The following is a 14925-nucleotide window of genomic DNA, read 5'->3' as shown; positions in this document are numbered from 1 at the left end:
TAAGTTTACTTATTGTTCTGACTTGATTTATTTAATGACAAACAATATAGACAACCGAGCAATTTATTTGTTTATAAAATAAGACAGGAATGGAATCTTTCGCAAGATGTTTTAGCATGGAAATTAGTTTTAGTAAATTGAAGTGAAATTTCTCTGTATTTAACCAAAGAGTCAAGTGACTCATTTATGGATATTTTATCATTATCTTTTAGTATAGTTCGTCTTCATATAGTTATTAATTTCCTCCTATTTCTATTCGATGTCTCTTATTTTTATCTAAGAATAACCAGAGAAAGACTTTTAACTTAAGATTTGAAGGCTTTAAAATAAGTAGAGATAATCACATTCGTTACTCAAAAACCAACTACAGCTGTAATTCGTGCTACTATATTATACCTACTTTATGATTTTTTACGTTAAATAATAATTGTATGTAGTTACTTTAAATTGATGTAAGCATAGCCTAGTGGTAAAGGATCTCGGCCTTTAGATCGAGAGGTCTGAGGTTCAAATCCCAGACACGTACCACTGATTTTTCAAAAGTTTTGTGCGTATTAGAAATTAATTATCACTTGCTTAAACGGTGAAGGAAAACATCGTGAGGAATCCTGCATACTTGAGAACCTTTAGGCACCTGATTCACAACCTCTGTTGATATTAACACATTAATTGTTATACAACAGATTTTAAGACACACGCTTAATCTGTATAATCGCATAAGCAGTGATAGCCTAGTGTTTAAGAAACTCGGCCTCTCGATCGAGCGGTCCGAGGTTCAAATCCCAGGCAACGCACCTCTGTTTTTTCAAAATTATGTGTGTATTAGAAATTAATTATCACTTGCTTAAACGGTAAAGGAAAACATCGTGAGGAAACCTGAATACCTGAGAGATTTAAAAAAAATCTCCAAAGGTATATGAAGTCCCAACACTTGGCCAGCGCGTTGGACTATGGCCTAATCCTTCTCATTCTGAGAGGAGACCCGTGCACAGCAGTGGGACAGTAATGGATTGATGACGACGCTTAATCTTATCAATTTTTACATTATTACTCAGAGTGCAGAGATCATCATTCTGTGACGTACTCGAATGAACTTAACTTAGTGGTGCAAGCTCGAACACCCACTCAGGCATATCTTGTTAATGCTCAAGCGTGACCTTACTAATCATCGATTTTATATGAAGTGGCAAATACTTGCTTCGGCCCTCGAGGTCTCTTAACCGATGAAAGTATTCAATAATTACGCCGTCAGCAGAATTTAGACTTTTGGCTTTTTAATGAGGTTCGTTTTAAAAAAATGTCTTATCTTTGGCTTCTTCATATATTTTAGGTAATATTATAGTTTTCGTATTTCTCTTAATTTGTTATATAGAATTTAATAAAGCAGATAATGATAATAAAATGCATTCCTTGTGATTTTAAATGTTAAGTGCCACCCATGGATACGTGCCATATACACCATTTTATAACTTTAATTATTGAGGAAAACAAATTCTTGTATACTTTCCTAATCTATATTAAGAAGAAATTGGGCTATTTCCTCCAGAAACGGTGTCATTCACCCATAAGGAAATAGCAGGGCGTCAGCTAACAATGCTATTATCGTTTACCCGAACTTGTAATGCCATTAGTGACGCAATGTTTCGTGACGCACAATTAATATCCATATCCTTGCTAATCTTAATAGTCTTGTTCTTGAACTTTCGGATTATGTTTTTGTCTTATGTACAGTCACCAGCATTAATATATTCATGGACACATTAGTGCCACTTTTTAAAGTCAGTGCAAATTTACGATGCAAGGCATGCCAAAATAATGAGACACACATAAAAACAGACACTGAAAAACATTACCTTTCATAATCACGTCAAAATAATAATTAGGAGGTCATAGGACCCTTTGTGGTTCGACTCCGGCGGCACCACCGCCACACCTATTTCTGCCTAATATGGACTGCATGCTCGTCTACTACATATTATAAAAAAATCTAGAAATCTTCGACTATTTATGCCTATCTATACTGTAGCATTACCATAAGTTGGCATAGAAACGCCACTATAGAAATGGTAAATAGAAAACTATTGTCATTTTGCTAGTGAATAACATAACTACTATCGTTACGGTATTTCTTGACAACGTCTGTCAAATTAATGACTCATGGGACCGAATTTGTATGGCAATAGATCATAATGACATTCGCTAGCGATTTGATTTCGATAGGTTTTTTACGTATCGAGTTACGTCACTACGGATTTTAGTTCTACGAGTAACCACCAGAGGCGCTGTACAATTTTTCATACATTTATTTTACGCAGTCGCTAGCGAGTAATACTTTTGTAAACTCATGGTAGTCCTACCGTACAGTAAAGTAAAAGTACGATGTACATAGTATTACTTTATATACTTTATATAATGATGATTAATTACATTACAAAATCCTCCCCATATTAGTTTCCTCTGTCTAATTAAAATGGTATTAACAAAGGCTAGCCCGCCAGTTATAAGCTCCCTTATTAATTAAGTACCCGACTAATAAGTTCAGTATCTTTCAGAATATCTCTCTTGTTACACCGTTGCTTCAATTGAGAAGGTTCCTAGCCTTTGTAATTCTAAGGTTTTGTAATTGAAGAGAGGTAATTGCTTGGGCGTACTTGAAAACCTACGATAAATAATAGGGTTGGGATTATTGACTAAGAAACAAGTAGACTCCTAAAGCAAAAATACAGTTTTAAATTGAATTGAAAAGTCAGTTGAATACGTTTGAGGTAAACCACTTCTACAAGCATTATTTATATTTTATGTGGTACGCTTTTATGAACTAATCAGTGGGTAGTAGTGGGTTTTCTGTTACATAATCGACAAGTTCACACTCAGTCTTAAAATAAAACCACGAATTTTCTCAATGTGAACGGTTTTTAAATTTTTACTCATGAACCCTACTTATTTTTGGGAAAACGTAGCCTATCTATGCTCTGACTTTCTGTGAAATTATTTACGTTTATGTGAAAGTTCCGCCAAAATTGATTCAGCTTTCTTCAAGTTTCAGGCAGATAGACAAAATCTTTAGTAACATATATTTTTGTGTTGTTATCCTGCAATCACTACGTAAGTTTAGATGTTAGTTTTTTTAATTATACAAGTTGATAATATTTAATCCATTATCAGTTTTGAGACAATCTGAAAGTGTTAACATCTGTTGCTACTCTTAAACCATTTCAATCTTGCTTAGAATTGATTACAGATGTTTATTATTCTTTATTCTCTTTAAAATCACTTTAATTAAGACGTTATTGATTGCAAACCTGAAATCAATTATTATCTACTTAAATTAAGAGTCTATTTGATTACTTGGTGTATGGTTGACATCAAGTCCACTTCAACCTGACCTTTATACCCTGTTCATATTTTCCTTTCTTGGATTACAGGTTGCTGCCCGACGCCCACGCCTCCTATTTGTAAGTATACTAAAAGGTTTACTTGACATATCATGAAATATGTAAGAGATTTAACGTTAAATAAATTTTACTGAAAACTTTTACTTACTATTTGGTTTATTATATTGGAAGTAGCCAACGAATATGCAGTATATGGTAGTCTCTATTACTAATCTTATATATAAAATTCTCGTGTCACAATGTTAGTTACCGTACTCCTCCAAAACGGCTTTACCGATTTTCACCAAATTTTATATGCATATTCAGTAGAGAGATCGGCTACTATCTATTTTTCATACCTCTAAGTTGTAGGTTGTTCACCATTAACATTTTTTTATTTATATGGCAACACAACGTTTGCCGGGTCAGCTAGTAGATGTGTAAAAATCCATATAAAATGAGTTTTACTTGATTACAAGTACATTACCACTCGAGGACTAAGATGGTCGCCTCGTATCTATATTTTTTTTATAATATAGATGTAGCAGACGAGCATACAGTCCTACTGATAGTAAGTGGCCGCCCATGGACATCTGTAATCAACCCCAGATAGGATTAGATATTACCACCTGAGGTCGGCCACAGATGCGCCGCTACCCCTGAGGACTAAGCTGGAACGCCTCGGAAAAGTCTGTTTCCCTTACCACATCCTTCAAACCGGAACACAGCAGCGCCTAATACTGCTGTTATTAGGTAGAAATAGGTGTGGCGGTGGTGCCGCCGGAGTCGAACCACAAAGGGTTCTACCATTTTCAAAATATACTAAGTAAGCTGGAATCGAAACCCCACCACCAAAATGCAGAGATGGGTGTAACGGCACCTCTCCTATTGCACCATACTGGTTCTACCACATTTCAAATTCAATGTTCGTTCAATGTTGTCGCTCAGCCTAATACATAGATTAGCCTTATCATTATTATTAATCATATCTTCATTAACATTAATTTTACGTACATTATAATTTATTTCCAAGCAATTTTGGGATTATATTCGTCCTTAGCCAAATGTAAAATTTATACTTTTAACAATAATTACGAATACATATCAAAATAAATAGGCTAAGATTTTCATTATTGGATTAAAAGCTTGGAAACATAAAAATTTCTGCGAAATTATATAAAATTGATTAAGTTTTTAATTACCGTTCTTCTCTCTAAGGTAAACAAAGTTTTAGATTTAATTATTATTCAATCTATTTCTATTAAAGTAGGTTTTACACCTATTTATAGGAAAGTAGGCAAGGCAGTAGACAAGTCATTCGACTGCGGATACACCTTCACACACACGTAATAGGAGATGTCTTGTTCCTTGGAAAAATTTGTTCTAGTTTGAAGCATGGCTCTGCCTATACGATACGAGGATATGTCTTTTTATAATATAGGAGTAGCAGACGAGCATGCAGTCCACCTGATTGTAAGTGGCTACTGCCGCCCATGGACAACTGTAATCAACCCCAGATAGGATTAGATATTCCTACCTGAGGTCGGCCACAGATGCGCCGCTACCCCTGAGGATTAAGCTGGAACACCTCGGAAAAGTATGTCTCCCTTACCACACCCTTCAAACCAGAACACAGCAGCGCTATCTACCACCTTTAAAATTCTTAATTTGCCTTGTTTCATCTTCTTCGTCAACGCGAGTGATAGATTTCAGATACACATATCGCTACTGCACCCCACTTCGACTTACCTAACACACAAATAAACATCAGCCGAAATACAAGTGTCCTTTTGAAAAACACACTTATCAATCATAACTTCCGATAGAATGGAACCTAGCGCGTATCGAAAGGCAAACTAAATGTAATATCCGGACAGCATCCCAAACATACATCAGTTTGTAAGACTCGACGAGATGTTGTCGTCCAAAAACGGATATTATGTTTGCTGAACGTCCACTACAAGATGCCTTGGCTTTGTGCCACGGGGCCGTCCGCAGTTCACTTCACTAGCACACATTTGTCGTATTACCCATGTGGGCCAAGAGCATATTTTCTTTATGAACACCTGTTTTATTAAGTTATTTTTTATACTAAAATCTAAGGCGGGCAGACGGATTTTTTTATTTTATTTATTCATTGGAAACCTTTTTTTGGCAACTTTTTGAAAAGCCCGTCATAGCGCTCCGGGAATACCTCAGGCATTTCACTCTACGTTATGTTTTGAGAAATACAGTTGGAGGAATAAAACTACACGGATAGATAAATTATAATTTATCTTCGCTGCGCTTTTACGATATATAATAATTCTTAAATGAAAATTAATCTATATCTAGGAAATGTCTTAAGGAATTACCAACTACATTTTTTTTCATATAATATAGGAGTAGCAGACGACCATGCAGTCCACCTGATGATAAGTGGCTACTGCCGCTCATGGATATCTGTAATAAACCCCAGATAGAATTAGATATCCTACCTGAGGTCGGCCACAGATGCGGCGCTACCCCTGAGGACTAAGCTGAAACGCCTCGGATAAGTATGTCTCCTTTATCACACCCTTCAAACCAGAACATAGCATCGCTTAACACTGCTGTTATCAGGCAGAAATACGTGTAGCGGTGGTCCCGCCGGAATCAAACCACAAAGCGTTCTACCACCTTAAAAATCTATGAAAGGTCTATAGGAATCACTTACAACTATTTTTATTCTTGAAATTACTCTATTACGAGTATAAACAAAGTTTCTTAGAACCAAACTCAATTATAAAGCTTTATTCGTGCATGATTCATTGCAATGAAATAGTAAAACGGTGGAAAAATAATTTCTCTCCAGCTTTAGAGCGTCCCACGTGGAAACCTCGGGCAAAGCCATTCGTTCAATTTATTCTCAAAGGTTGAAGTTCAATAACTAAATGAATAAAAGTGATTTCAATACTTTTAATAGGGATTTTTTTGTATTAATAGGGATAAATTGAAGTTTGCTTAAGAATTTGACTTCATTTAATCTCTTGAATACACTATGGTAGAAGTACTCGGTTGTTATAATGAATCAAAATTATTATGTTAAAAAAACACCGTTAATCTTATTACGTATTACGAAGCTAGAACAAATCTTATGTTAATTTGTTATGTTTGTGGCAGTAATATTAGCCATTGTAACTTAACAAACTTTGACATACATATTTATACTTTAAAACACTATGACATGTGTATGTATTATGTACTTTTACGATTGATTATTTATTAAACAAGCAGGTAACTTTTTAAATTAATATATTTGCGTTTTACTTATGATTTAATTTGGTAAATTTTCTGTTCAAAATGTATTTCTTAGGTGTCCATCGATCATCTCTGTACCCTGCTGTTTATCACAGATTTCCTGTAACATTGCTGGAAATAATAAGAATGTACTACCGCAAAACCGAGTTTTCGTTGTCTACTATATCATCCTTGGGAACAGGAGGACTGGCACTACAATTTTTAAGTCAACATTTTCATAACTACCTTGATATTCCCATAACAAATTCAAAATCATATCGTCGTTTTTAATAAATATGCCAATAAATAGGCTGTCTGTATTCGCCTGGAAGCACATGTATGCCCATACCTCACTCACCGTTCGGCATCTAGCCACGTAATTTATAAAGGTAGCAATAAAACTGTCGTCGTTGCGATTTATGCCTATTCTTTCCAGCTTACGCCTAATTGTGTTATTTATGATTATTGCCTTTTGCATGTAAAAATTATTAAGACTTGTATGAGTAGCAAGTGATGATTACTTCTTTTGGCCTTTGTTGTTTTTTTCAAAACTTTCATAGTAGAAACGTTTTTCGCCACTTAGTTTAAAGAATATTATATAGCCTAGCTGGTCTGGTTTTGTGGATTTAAAATTAATATTAATATTATTGTATTGTATTAATATTAGGCTCTAACTGCATAGCGCTTGCCACTTAACCAAAGAAATCGATAATCCTCGTATTCTATGTGGGAACCAATTAACATCAGGTAAATGTATGCTCTTTCGCTATCATTATAGCATGGCTGACTTACATAGTATGCGACCATTCATGACTTGGTCGACCGTGTTATTTTCACAGAGTGGTAATGTATCGGCTCCACGTAGTATTCTGTGGCGACTTCCCGCTACTCACCAAGAGTTGAATGATGATTTTCTAAACATCTTGTATATATACAAGTTCCGAACTGGGACTGTAGGAGCACGGACGCTCCCCGGGCATGATCACCTAGTCCGGCGAGAGATCTGTCTTTGGCAAAATTTCTTCTATAAAACGTTAGTCAATTCATTTTTCCACGTGCGGCAAGCCGCTCTAAACCAGGTGGACTGCAAACTCGTTTTCTACTTCAATGTCAAGAAAAAATGGCAAAATAAAGAAACTTAAATATATGAAAAAAAATATTACACATGAACAAAAAATGTTACAAACGATTACACACGCTATATTAATTAAGAACGAATCTCATTGCAAACACTAGTCCATACCCAGTTCATAGCATCTTACAATGTTATATATAAAGGTACCAATAAAACTGTCTTGGTCGCGATTTATACCCATTCCCTTCAGCTTAAGGTGGGAAAGAGGTAGCGTAATTGAGTTTTCTTTCTGGTAGACTTTCTTTATTAATGTCGTTGTGGGTGCCACCTTCGATAGTTGAGGCAATATATTTATAGATTCTTTTACTGTTTTAGTCTTTAAAGAGAAATGCAATTTATTTTTCTACGGCATTTTAATTAAAAGTAAATAGTAGATATATAGGTATATTTAGTGAGATATTACTTTTATAATAAGTACTTCAGTTTATGCAAGGATAGAAAGCGTCTTTACATGACTTTACCTTAAATATAAAATTCTCGTGTCACAATGTTAGTTACCCTACTCCTCCGAAACGACTTTACCGATTTTCACCAAATTTTATATGCATATTCAGTAGGTCTGAAAATCAGCTTCTATATATTTTTCATACCCTAAGTGATAAGGGTTGTTCACCCTAAACTTTTTTTGTTTATATGGCAACACAACGTTTGCCGGTTCAGCTAGTACGACTATATATTTATTTAGTTTTTTGATTGTGTCCGTTGTTTCATAAATTAGAAGTTCTAATAAATAAAATAATCAGACATCAATTTCACGACAGTAAAAAATCAGTGATATGTTGTTGCACGACTCATGATGCGAAGCATCAGAGAGTGCTTTACGATCGAAAAATTTTTTTCGCTTCATTTTGGCGGCTATTTTTATTATTATAGCCTTGATAGTTCACGGAATCAAGATATTTTGCATACTATTGTCGAGATAATTTAATGGAGATTAATTCCATACTTTTTAAAAATTGATTTACTGCAATAAAATTGGAAAAAAACACCAAAATAGGTCAAAAAATTTTCCTGTCCGTCATGTGTGAAACCTGAAAACACTGTAACTTGTGAAAAAATCCATCATTTGAGTTAATTTTTTTTTTTAATTCTAATCGACGATTGTAGGTCACTGAATGCGAATGATTAATTAATTCAGTGTCGTTTAATTGCAATTAATAAAAAACGAAAACTACAAGACTGTATATCTATAGATATTATGTACATTTATTCCACCAGGGGCGCTTGTGCAGTACCTTCTTCCTACTACAGCTGTTTTTTCGGCAATTAATTTTGAACGACTTAAGTTTTTTTTTTTTATATTTCATAATTAAATGAGCATTATGAGTCGTGCACTTTTGGATTTTCCAAATTATAAGTTGTACTAAGAATTTCGATCCCTTGCCAAGGACAGTGTTTACGAAATTTGGAAACAGCAAACAGTACGTAATGATTAGCGATCTCTATAACTAAGTTCACATACTATACAATGGTATAATAGGAGTATTAAATGAAGATTAACATACATAATACCCTTGAGAATTAAACATGATCGCCATTATCATAATTGTATATACATAATGTAGTTATATACCTACCTTACCTATAGATAGCATGATGTAATATACAATACAGGGTGATTAGCGAAAAATGCTGAAAGGAGTTACGAGGCCGATTTTGATAAAAACTAAAACTGCATCATTCATTTTTAAATACATATATTTTTCCCTAGTCGGGAATCGAACGAGTTCATTTTGAAAAAAAAATACAACCTCTATATTATTCCACTATCTGATAGTGTTGCTTATAAGGATCAAATTCTGGGAAGTCATGATAAATGACAAACTAAAGATCGGATTTTTTTTTTCTTTTCGAGAGGGAAACCTTGAAAAGGCACCCGACAACGTGGGAGCGACGCCGGGTTTTGTGGGATTTTTACCGCACTAAAACCCCGCGGTGGCCGTCCTCAGCGCTTGTTGGAGAACTCCGGGATCTCCGACGGAACACAACCGGAGTCCTCCAAGCGCGATGCCCGGATCGGGCTCCGCCCTGGGGAAGCATTCGCTCCTCCCATAACATCTGGTGATTAGGACGTTATGTGGCCACACTTACTGCCGTCCTTTCCGGGGCAGCATACTGGACGGTTCGAGCTCCCACTCTTGCCGCCCGCAACCCCGGAAGCTCCCTTTTAGTCGTCTCTTACGACAGGCAGGGGATACCGTAGCCCTATTCTAATCCCGGAACTACAGGGACATCACCCAGTATACCTAGCCACACTTTTTCGTAAACGGTAATTATTATCTACAGCATCTAGTGTAAATAAGTAGTGCAATTTTTATTATAATGAATTGTAAGCTTTGTAGTTATCGCGAACTTAAATACATGACATGTATTAAAATTCGCCATTTTAAGTAATTTTAAGGACTCCCAGGTTGTAGGTTTGGTCACAATGTTTTCCCTTACCGTTATGTAGTAGGTCATAATTATTAAAAAAAAAACCTTAGATGTGTGTGCTTGGGATTTAAGCGTTGAGTACATTGTTATATCATATGTCATTTGTTCGTATGTTTCATTATTACATGTATGTAGGCTCGAAGGTGTTTGTGGTTCGACTCCGCCGGCACCACCGCCACACCTATTTCTACCTAATAACAGCAGTGATAGGCGCTGCTGTGTTCCGGTTTGAAGGGTGTGGTAAGGGAGACAGACTTTTTCGAGGCCGACCAGCTTAGTCCTCAGGGGCAGCGGCGTATCTATGGCCGACCACAGGTAGGAATATCTAATCCTATCTGAGGTTGAAACAAAAAAATATACTTTCATATTCCGAAATGAGATGTCCAGCAGAGGAACCCTTACAGTCACGGAATTTCAAAGCAAGTGTCACCTCTAAAGTCGGACATACATTTTCCAGTTTAATTTAAATCTTATTTCAGAAATGATTTAGTTAAATCACGGCATCAGAAAACTAATTTACGGAACTAAATGAGCTCGAGCGAGCAAAGTTCGCTTGCCAAGTATTGCATAATGAGAATGTCAGGCGCAACAGGTTTAACTTTTATATTTAATCTTATTAAATACTGTCTTAGAACTACTTCCTATTTGAAGATTGTCTTTAAAGCGCAATTGTTTAGAACATTTTAAGATTTTTGTATGAAGCACAGTTTATAATTATAAAGTAGGCTGTCAAAACGGCGATCGTATGTTTTCTACTTTCATCTGCTTAAAAATGAAAATACTTAGGTTTTCTTTATAGAAATTACAAATGTCTTATCAATTCTAACCAGAAAACGAAATACTAAATTTCATAGTGCTTGCTTCAAAAGCGGCGGATTTTCTAACAAACTCACAACCTTTTAACTTCCTTTGAAGTGGATATCGTGATATTTTTGACAAAAAGCGAAGGCCCAGGAATTATTCAGAATTCATACTTATAAAATACTTTTAGTACTTTTTCACGTGTAAATATAGGTACACAACATTATAAATGTATCTATAAACCGATGTGTATAATATAGTATTTGAATAGTTAACTGAATAAAAATTCAATTCGGTGCCAGAAAAGGAGCAAGCTGACATTTTACGACAAAAGCCCTATTAACGTTATCGCCTGCACCACACACGCGGTGTAAAAGATTCCGCGCCTCTCAAATGAACCAGATAAAATAAGCTCTAGATTTATTTGAATTCTCGAGTTACGTAAAAAATAATCACTTTCTGTTACTTTCTTTTATTTATGAACTTGGCTTCGCGTTGTTTTTCTATCCCACTCGTATGTTATCTTTAACGTTACATTCATCTTTACAATTGAATTCTATGAAAAAGTTATTGATTTAAATTAATTAAAATCAAAGTTGATAAAAAAGTTACGTGATATAAAACTCTAAATCCTTTAAATACATAAAGTTACAAAAATATGTTTCCGCCCGGGATCGAACCGGGGGCCTTCTGCGTGTTAGGCAGATGTGATAACCGCTACACCACGGAAACTTGGTAAGATTGTGTCAAAATGTCGTCGTATTTCAATTGTTAATATCAATAAAATGTTTTTTTTTTATTAGAATAGTATTACGAAGCAAAAAAATCAATGGCATACTGACAATTCCGATATAAAACGTTTCAAAAGATAAAATAATGTACTTTTAAGAAGAATATGTTTGTACAAAAATCATTAAGTAGTTCAAAAGTTAGAAAAAGTAACTTAAGTTTTAATATTCCAAATAGTAAAAAAAAACTCAAAAGTATGTGAAGTCTACCAATACGCACTTGGCCAGCGCGGTGGACTATGGCCTAATCCTTCTCATTATGAGAGGAGACCCGTGCCCAGCAGTGGGACAGTAATGGGTTGATGATGATGATGATGCTGATGATTCAACATAGTAGTTTACGTTTTCGTGATTCAACATAAGCGTTTGCAAAGTGATGATAATGTTATAATAATATAGGGATTCGGATCATGTCTCATGGCCAATTAATCCAATGAACGCATGAACGAAGATGTGAACACATTAATATGCATGAAAACAATTGTGGAATTCTCATTAAAGTCCCACTGTTAAGTACAGATAAGGATAAATCCTATTAGGGGAATCATAATAAATGGTAAATACATTTTGATGGTATTTTGGCGCAGTCCAAAAATTTATGTAAATAAAATTTAAGATTTCGTGTATTTAAGAAATTAAAATGATGACAAATTTATCTATGACTTCGTCCGTCTGGTTTTGAATGTTTACAAAAAGTCTATTAAAAAAATTGTAGAAAATTGCAGAAGTAAATATACTATTTTAATTAACCTTCTTCATGTATGAATGTATGATGTACCAGGGCGAGGTCAAGCTGTACTTCAAGTATTAAGTACCTTTTATAAAAATCTACTGTAATACTTGAGATACGAAAATTTGATATGAATAATTTATTAATTTCCATTCAATATTTTTCCCAATCAGTACAATCAAAAGTTGGTCTTAGAAACATTTAAAAATATAGACATATCCATTACATTTTCATAATGATCATTATAATCCCGTGACTTCAGAAAATGTCTTACGTCAGTAACCTGTTAACTACACACGCCGGCAAAATTAGAGGAACACTAAGAAAAAGTTATTTATCTTTAATTTCTTTTTCTTAAACTGATGAATATGATTTTAATTAAATTATTAATGATTAAATTATTAATGATTAACTTTTATACAGTGTTCCTCTAATTTTACCTGCGTGTAGATTAAAACGAATAAAAATTTTGATTGAAAGAGATTTGAGATTTGAGAGGTAGTATGGTGCGACCGAGGAAGTATCATCGCCACATCCATTTCTAGCGTGAAGTAGTTTTGCGCTTCAGTGAAAGATTTAAATTTGAGGCGACCATCTTATTCCTCAAAAATGGCAACGTATCTGACATTGGCTTCAGATATAACCTGAACAAGCAAAACCGCTCACCGGCACATGAATAACGGAGATAAGAGAGCAAACAATGTTGCTCTCGCACGTGATGAACGGAGTCTGGCTCTAACATCCAAATTATGTTCAGTCTGTAGACCTCTGAGTACGTTTATATAGATTCAGATTAATATTAAATAGCGTTATAATAATCTGCTTTCGATAAACGAAACATAAGTCTCTTGGTGTTGATTTATTTTATATATCATCTTTAATTACCTTATCTATATTTTTTTCTTTACATTATTGGCTTTGGTGTATTTAAGTATCTTACAGTAAGTTTTAATTGAATATGTGTATTCTTTTGTATGTATACCCTTGTACTTCTTCATGTAATTTGTGTAGCTTATATCGGTATATAGTTCTATGGTCATAATAGATCAGCTATATTCGCAGTTAAGTCTTTCAACTTTACACCTATCACCAATAATAACCTCTCATTTATTTTTTCTTTCGCAATAAGAGTATCTCTTAATCACAATATTATTATCTCTAATATGTCACTCTATAAAGATTTATTATATAATTTAGCCTTATCGATTCGTAGAACACAAATTACTCAATAGCGACTAATAGTTCAGTTTAACGTTAAACCTTCAGCTTCTAATAGTTCCCTTAATAAATGAATAACAATAAATCTCCTTCGCCAAAATACCGCTTCGACGAAATCTCAGCTCATTGTTAATAAACGGCTCAAAGACGGGATTCTAATGTAAATGAGTACCTTACGTCGCAGACACCAATCCACGGTAATGCATATTGATTTCTATTTGGCGTCGTCTTCTTGCGTATAAATTGTAAATTGCTGTTAGTGAAAGCCTGATATGTATAGATAAAAGATACAGTTCGTTATTTGGTGGGTTTGTGGGTGGTAGAACGCTTTGTGTAGCAGAGATTGAAAGCTTAGTGATTGAAAGGCGCCGTCTCCATAGGTAAAACTCCAGGTACGCAACGTGAGTTGCTACCTTTGCGAACTTAGTTGCAATGCCATGGATATTTCTTCCATACCACACCTTTTAAATTAGAATACACCAACGCTTAACACTGCCGATATTAGGAAAACATGTATGGAGGTGGGGCCTCCGGAGTCCAACCACAAAGGATTCTTATCGTCACCCCCTTCCTATCCCACTGCTGGGCACTGGTCTCCTCTCAAATTAAGAAGGAGTAAGATCATACTCCACCTTACTAATCAAGAAGAATTAAGACTTCATATATCATTAAGAACTTTTTTAAAGAACTCTCAGGTATGTAGGTTTCACGGCGTTACTACCACCATTATAGCAAATGATAATCAATTTCTATTATCATAATATCTAATTTCATTGCTTATTTAAATATTCCCCTTTCATTAAAACACATCAGAACAAAGAATTAGTAACTATGAAAGTAGGCACTAGTGTACGCTAAATAAATTATTCATTGCCACCATAAGCTCGAACTTCGTGCTTTATTACTCCATCGGGAACTGAGGCCGGATCTTTTATCGTTTTCCACTATCTATAGCCGAAGTTAGTGTTTCTTGTGCTGATAAAATCTGCTATGGTAAAAGGCACTATTTGTATAGCACAATATTATATATTTTTGTGAAAGTAGGAGTTATGTTACGAATAAGTAAAATAAAAATAAAAATTCATACTATTAATATGTGAATTATTTTAATTTGAATTATTTCATGTCCCTTTGCTGAGATTGATCTCTCCCCACGATTGAGATGTTTAATATCTTGTTTTTTGAAAA

The 14925-nt window shown here is 34.7% G+C and overlaps 1 non-coding gene across 1 annotated transcript; it reads right to left on the bottom strand.

Moving 5' to 3' along the window:
- Window positions 1-11660: 11660 nt before the first annotated feature.
- On the bottom strand, window positions 11661-11733 carry TRNAV-AAC (transfer RNA valine (anticodon AAC)). Its single transcript has one exon. It is a non-coding gene; the product is annotated as a tRNA-Val (tRNA).
- Window positions 11734-14925: the final 3192 nt, after the last annotated feature.

This window comes from Epargyreus clarus, unplaced genomic scaffold, assembly GCF_041222505.1.
Source record: "Epargyreus clarus isolate Ecla_fem2 unplaced genomic scaffold, WU_Ecla_fem_2.2 ptg000009l, whole genome shotgun sequence".
NCBI classification, from domain to species: Eukaryota; Metazoa; Arthropoda; class Insecta; order Lepidoptera; family Hesperiidae; genus Epargyreus; species Epargyreus clarus.
This window is presented reverse-complemented; position numbering and strand designations above follow the sequence as displayed.